Genomic DNA, 7,568 nt, shown 5'->3' with positions numbered 1-7,568 from the left:
TAATTCACAGGTTGAGCTTTTTCCTACAGTCATTAGAAAACAGAATGATTAAATCTCGGTTCTACAAGGTTAGTTAGGTACTCACCTTGACTGGCGGAAACAGTCCTCCTCTTCCCATAAAGCTGTTCTGTGGACTCTTCTCGAAGAGCCTCTGCATTCATGTGTGTGTATGTGTGTAAATGCACATGCATGCACATAGAGACCAGAGGAGGACATTGGGTATCCTCTATCTCTCTGCCTTTCAGGTAGGGTCTCTTCTTGAACCTGGAGCATGGCTGGTGATCAGCCAGCAAGGCCAGTGATCTTTTTATTGCTGCCCTCCATAGCCCTGGAGTTACAGGTAGGAGCGGTCCTGTCCATCTTCTTTTTTTTTTTTAAATTTTAATATGTATGCAAGGATCCAAACTCAAGCCTTCATGTTTGCATAACAAGTGATCTTACCTTTTAAGCCATCTCCCTAGTTCTTGTTCTTCACTTTTTTGAGACAGGTCTCATGGATCCCAGATGGCACACAACAACTTTTTATTTATTATTTACTTATTTATTTTAGATTTTTCAAGACAGGGTTTCTCTGTGTAGACCCAGCTGTCTTGGAACTCACTCTGTACACCAGGCTGGCAATGAACTCACAGAGATCCACCTGCCTCTGCTTCCCAAGTGCTGGGATTAAAAGCATGTGCCACAACCACCCAGCTGGCCTATAACTTTCTTGTAGTTGACGATGCCACTGAACTCTTGATCCTCCTGCCTCCACTTCCAGCATGCTGAGACTACAGATGTTTGATGGGAACTGGGAGTTGAATCCAGGGCATTGTGCATGCTGGGCACACACTCTACTGAGTTATTTCTGTAACCCTTGATTGTCTGTTATTTAAGAGAACACTGCCCACTGGTAATCAGAAACTGGGAGAGGCATGTGTTCAGTGAGCACAATTTCAGTTTGTGACTAAGGAGAAGTGGAGGAGATGGACAGAGGTGATGGCTGCACATGCATATGTGGGTGTTTTATATGCTCACCAGAAGTGACAACAGTTATTGATGGTTGTGAACCGCCAGGTGAGTGCTGAGAATTGAACTCAGAACCTCTGGAAGAGCAGCCAGTGCTCTTAACTGCTCAGTCAACTTTCCAGCCCCCAGTGTCCTCCTTATGATCGTGAGGACCTGAGTTCTATGTCTAGAACCTATATAACAAAAAGCCAAGTGCGATGACATATTTTTAAAATCTCACCGTTGTGAGAAACTGAGGCAGGAGGATTACTGTGAGTTTGAAGCCAACTTGAGCTACACAACAAGCTCAAGACCATCCTGGGATACATAGAAACACGGTGTCTCATAAATAAAATGACAAAACAAACAACACCAGGGACCAAGGAGATGGCTCAGTGGATAAAGAGATTGTTGCAAACATTTGGATCCCTAATGCCAATGGAAAAGCCAACCGTGAGGACTTGAGTCTACAACCACAGTACTGGGGTGAGAGGATGCCAGGGACCAGCCTGATCAGCCAGCCTCGCTTGATCAGTAAGCCCCAGACCAATGACAGACCTGTCACAGAATAAGTGAATGGCACCTGAGTGGCAACATGTGAAGGTGTCTTCCAGCTTTTACACATGCATAGATGTGATAATGTAATCAAGGGCATGGTAAAGACACCATTGAGGCTGGGCGGTGGTGGTGCACGCCTTTAATCCCAGCACTCAGAAGGCAGAGGCTGGCGGGTCTCTGTGAGTTCAAGGCCAGCCTGGTTTACGGAGTGAGTTCCAGGACAGCCAGGGCTACGAAGAGAAACACTGTCTTGAAAAACCAAATTAAGAAAGAAAGAAAGAAAGAAAGAAAGAAAGAAAGAAAGAAAGAAAGAAAGAAAGAAAGAAAGAAGGAAGGAAGGAAGGAAGGAAGGAAGGAAGGAAGGAAGGAAGGAAGGAAGGAAGGAAAGAAGGAAGACAAAAATAAAAACCACTGATATGGCCACTCCATGGTTAAAGGAAGGTTTTTATTGTGGGTAAGATAGAGAGCACCCAGAGGCATCTGGAAGAGTTCAGAGCAGAAAGCAAAAGAGGCAGCCCAGATATGACAAGGGCTAGTGAAGCAGGGTGTGGGGAAATAATGGGGTTTATAAGAAGGATGAGGAGCCGGGGGAGGGAAGCCCGCGAACTGGAGCAGCCTCAGTTTAGGGTTGAGGAGGAGGTGAGAAGGGCCTAGATGCTAGCGTGGGTTTTGAGATACAAAACAAGAACCATGAATAGGGACTGGAGGAGTCTTCAGGCTGGCATTGGCTTTGTGTGCACCATAGGTCCCCTGTCAATAGGGAGCTGGATGCCTCTTCTGCCAGAGGGACCAGAGACAAGGAAGCGGCTCTTCCTGGCAGAGAGAAGGTTTCACAGGTTCCTGAGGAATGGCCGAAAGTTTCTGCCTGTGGGAGCTGAGTCAAGACTGTGCCCTAGTGCCAGGTCAAAGCCTTGGGGCTTCCCTTCATACCTAACAATGACCAGTGTGGAAACTCTTTATAGCTTCTCCCACTGGGAGGTGGGAGTTCAGTCTAGAGGCAGGGACTTCAGATTTCTTTGTAATTCAACCTCAGTGCTCAGTAGGAGCTGGCCACACACACACACACACACACACACACACACACACACACACACACACGCAAGCTCAGATTTATTATCCAGACTGTGTCCCGACTCCTGCAAATAGGGACAGCTGCACCTGGAGGCTCCCTGTTCAGAGCCCCAGGCTGGGGGCTGCTGAAGAATGGAGGCGCTGGCTGAGGCTGTAGAGGGTGCCTAGTGGGTGCTGAGGCTATTTTCCTCCCGCTGACGATAGGAATTCTTTCTCACAAGCTGTGTGGAGCATCTAGTGCTGGGGGCCGTCATCCTTCCTCCACTTTTCAGTTGTCTAGGCTTGGAGGCTGTTGCTGCTTCCCAGCCCCTCCCTGACAGTACTAAGGATGTACAACTAATTCAGCATAGCTCTGTTCATGCCAAGTCCTTGGGTTGGCGACTGTATTTCCCAGAGCGCAGAGGTTGTCTTGGACTTTCTCAAATGGAGAAAGAGGGCTGAGTACCATGTATCTGGCCAGAGGATTCCAGGGAGCTGCGGAGACTCAGACACAGCCTAGGCTGTGCTCACCCCAGCAAAGTATAGACTTCCTGGCGCCCCCACAACCCTGGTTAAAAACAGAACAGAAACTCGGGCATGGCAAGACTCCCTAGAGGGAATATCAGGCCATTCTGGGACTGCCACTAGGCACCAGCTGGGAAAACCCATTCTGCAGCCAGTGGGCCCTAACTTGATGGCCCTGAGTTCCCATTACCGCCTGTGAGAGCAGGGGAGCCCCTGTGTGATTGGTAAGGATTGTCCTCTGGGCTCTTTAGTCAGGAAGATAAAATGGACACGATGGTTAAGCGGATAAAGCCCAATGGACATCTTGGGGTGCAATCCTGGCCTCTTAGACCTCAGTTTCCCCAGGTTGCCCCTATGTGTCTCACAGGGGTGTCGTGGGGATTTGATGTAACAGAGACAAAGACGTCAGTAGGCCCCGAGACCTTAGCACAACTGACTCCATGATGGAAGTAAAACCAGGCTGTAAAACTTAGCGTGTAGGCAGCACCACCTGCAAACATGAAAACAAAGCCTAATCCATCGAAGTCCATGATGGTCCTGGTAAAGTCTTTAAATGTACTATCCTTGCTTCTTGGCTTCTGTAGTTCTGCTTCTGGCTAACTGTTCTTATTAACTGAAGTGTGTCAACTGGGCTATCCTGGGATCCCGAACACCCAGTGAGAAGTTGCTGGCCGGCTAATAGTTTCTATTGGCTTAAGCCGATGTCTGAGCAGTCCTCTCTGGTGACACCTCACAGTCGAAGGTCCTCCCACAGCTGCCGAGAGTCTTTCATTTCTGGACAAGATTTCATGTAACCCAGACTGGGCTCCTCAAGTTTGCTATGAAGACCAGGATGGACCTAGAATTTTTGCCCCTTGACACCACCTTCCAAGTTTTGGGATTGTAGTTGTACACCAGCACTCTCTGATTAGGCAGGGCTGGGAATCAAACCCAGGATTTCCTTCATAGTAGGATAGGCACTCTACTAACTGAGCTATCCCCTTGGTCCCATATAAACTACTATTTCCATTGTTATCTCGTGTACAACATCTATCTGGAACATCAAGAAGAGTCTGAGATGCTTCTCAGCCCAATAATTTAGAGTCCTTATTAATTTGTTTGTTCTCTCTATGTAATCCTGGCTGTCTTTTTGTAGACCCGGCTGCCTCAGAACCCCAGAGTTACCCCTGCCTCTGCCTCCTGAATGCTGGCGTTAGGGGTGTGCACCACTGTACTCAGCAGATGAGTCCTCGTTTACATAGGATATTAGCAGGTACAGGAGTGCACACGCACAGTCCGGGTTATCCCAAGCAGGAGGATCACGTGAGTCTGGGAGCGTGCAGTCAGCCTAAGTAACACAGCAAAGCTCCAACTGACCATTTTTATCCCTACTCATCTCAAGCAAGATTTTCCAGAGAATCTATTGTGAGCACTCTCCTGAGCCTGCCTCAAAGACACAGACTGCTATCCTGACTTTGCGGCATAGGGGTGAACCATCGTCCACTGGGGAGATCTCTCAGTATCCCTGAGACTCACCTGAAGCCAGGTGTCAGGACATTCAGTGAGCTAGTGTGAGTCCCAGGACAATGCAAGCTGGGTCTTGTGGGGAGGGGGTCACCTTTCAGAGTGTGTGAAAAGGCGCCTAGGATAACAGCTCTGTAGAGGGGATCCCCAAGACTCCCACCACCCAGACCTCCAGCCTGCCTTTTCCCGAAGACCAAAGTCTCTGAGGCCAAAGGGACACATCAGAGGGAGGATTGACAGGGGAAGGACGACACCACCTTGTTCCTGCTCATCCTGCATCCCTCTGCCTGGCCCTGTATCCTTAATTAATCACCAAGTCTGCAGTGTTAAAATCCCTAGAGAACTATTCAAACCCCAAGTGTCTAGGCACTGCCCAGACCAATGAAATCAGAAATCCCTACCCATGGGGCCCAGGCATGCATGTTTTCTTTTAAAGTCCCCAGATGATTCCAGTGTGCAGCTGAGGTTAAAAATAACCAGATCACCAGGGAAGGTATAATTGCCCAGCCTGAGGAATGACAAGTGTGAGGGACTGTATCCAGGCAGCCCCTTTGAGTCCCACACTTCCAGCATTGTTGCTTCAGAGGATGCTGTTTTATTGGGCCCTCGAGGTGTTCAAAACCTGTGGCTGGGTGCTAATGAGACAGAGCCATAAGCTATGACAAAGCCCATAAAAGCATCATTTGTGCCACGCCTGTGGTACGCTAATCCTTACGCAAATTTATAAACCGGTTCCCCTGTCTTAGAGATGTGTAAGCTGGGCATTGGGGTTCATGCCTCTGATCCCAGCACTCGGGAGGCAGAAGCAAGCAGATCTCTGTGAGTTCGAGGCCAGCCTGGTTTACAGAGTGAGTCCTAGGACAGCTAGAGATACATAGGGAGACCCTGTCTCAAAAAGGAAGAAAAAAGGGAGGAAGATGCAGTGGAAACTAACGTTCTTCTCATAGTGTCCTCAAAACATCCAAGACTGCAGGCAGTGGCAAGCTTGAGGGGAGTTGTTGTTGTGGTTTCGGATCAAGGGAACATGTGAGAACCACTCTGAAAAGCAATTAAAGAGCTGGAATATAGCTCATTTGGCAGAGTATTTGCCTGTGTCTGAACCCCTGAGTTTGATCCCCAGCACAGCGAAAACTGGGTATGGTATTGTACACTTGTAACCTTAGCAACTCTGGGAGGTAAAGACAGGAGGATCAGGATTCAAAGGCCTTCTTAGATTTATAGCAAGTCTGGGGCCAGCCTGGGCTATATGAGACCTTGTCTGAGGGTGGGGAAGAGAAGCAAGAAAAAGGAAAGGAGGAAGAGGAGAAGAGAAGAGGCAGCTAGAAAGTAACAAAGATAGTCTAGGTGTGGATAAAGACTCTAGGCTGTCACCTCTGCCTGGGGCAGCTCTGTGTTTTAAACCAGCAGTTTCCCATTGGGCAGATTATATGGACCCCCACCCCCACCCCAACACACACACCATCACCACCCCGGAATCATAAGAAGAATCCAGTTGTCAGGCTACCTCTCCACCAACTAAATTCCCACTCTCAGATTTGCTTGTGCACAGATGTCACATGTCCAGGCATTGTAGTGTTCAGACAGGCCAAGAAGCTGTGCCCTCTTCAGCCCCCAAAGCCACTGTGTGACCCATTGCAGCTAACGAGGTCTGTATGGGTTCTCTCCTTTTCCTCATTTCTCCACTGGATACTGGATGTCTCAGGGTTCCATTGCAGGGCAGAGACACCAAGGAAAGCATTTAGCTGGGGCTTGTGTACAGTTCTAGAGGCTCAGTTCATTATCCTCATGGTGGTGAGCATAGTGGCACCGAGAGCTGCTGCACCTGGCATAGGTTTCTGAAACTCCAAATCTTACCCCACCAGTGACACACTTCCTCCAGCCAGGCCACATCTACCCCAATAAGGCCGCCCCTACTCCAAGAAGGCCACGTTTCCTAATCTTTTTGAATTGTGCCACTGCTGAGAACCTATGGGGGTCATTCTTACTCAAACCACCACCATGGGACTTCCTGAAATCCCTCCCTGATAAACTTGAGCTTTGGAATTACAGTTTTAGGTATCAAAGGAAGCTGTGATCTTGAAAAGTGAAATGCCTTGCCAAAGCTCAGGGCCGGTCATGGCAGAAGCCACATTTGAACTCTTGTTCTCCAAGGCCGTTGTGGTATGAGGGAGAAAATGTGGATTAGGCAGTGTTAGATCAGCTAGAGTGGAGGCCCAGGGCTGAATCCAGGGCAGAGTGGGTCAAGCTCATGGTGGGCTGGGGTAGAGGTGAACTTGAGGTAGGCTAGGGGAGAAAGGTGGGGTGGATGATTTCTGAGGATCAGAAAGTGCCTCCAGCCTCCAGGCTCTTGCTCTAATCTTCCACCCTGGCTCTGCTTCCAAGGCATGGCTGGGTAAGAGTTACACAGTTTGAACCTTCCACCCAGACTGTGGGGCCATGGAAGCATAACCCAAAGCTGAGTCTAGAATTGTGAGAGGGATAGGGGGAAAAGACAGACCAGTGTCAAATCCTGTTGGTCAACCTGGGCTGTTCATTCAGGACAGCCACCCCAGGGGGACAGTGGTGAGGGGCCCATTGCATCTCCTCTCCTCTGTTGAGCCACATAGCCCTTCTTACAGTCCCAGAGGCCGAGCCTGTTCGGAGCACAGGGCCCTTGTGGCTGCTGTGCCGTCTTGAAAGCTGTCCCCTCAGTTCTCAGACAGATCAGTCCCTTTTCCCCATTACTGAGAAAGCTTCTAAAATGTCATATCCTCGGAGATGCCCTCCTGGGCTTCCTTCCCTCACCCCCTCCCTACAAGTCTCTCCCATGATCTCATTTTCTGTCCTTACTGCACACACTACATCTGTAATTCCCCTTAGGTCTATCTCTCGTGTCCTCCCTTATCCTGTCAACCTCCTTCTAGACTACGTGATAGGAGGAAGTTTCTGTCTATCATGGGTATCCT

The sequence above is a fragment of the Alexandromys fortis genome, unplaced genomic scaffold (genome assembly GCF_014885135.2).
Source record: "Alexandromys fortis isolate MF-2015 unplaced genomic scaffold, M_Fortis_MF-2015_v1.1 scaffold_80, whole genome shotgun sequence".
Classification (NCBI taxonomy): Eukaryota; Metazoa; Chordata; class Mammalia; order Rodentia; family Cricetidae; genus Alexandromys; species Alexandromys fortis.
This window is presented reverse-complemented; position numbering follows the sequence as displayed.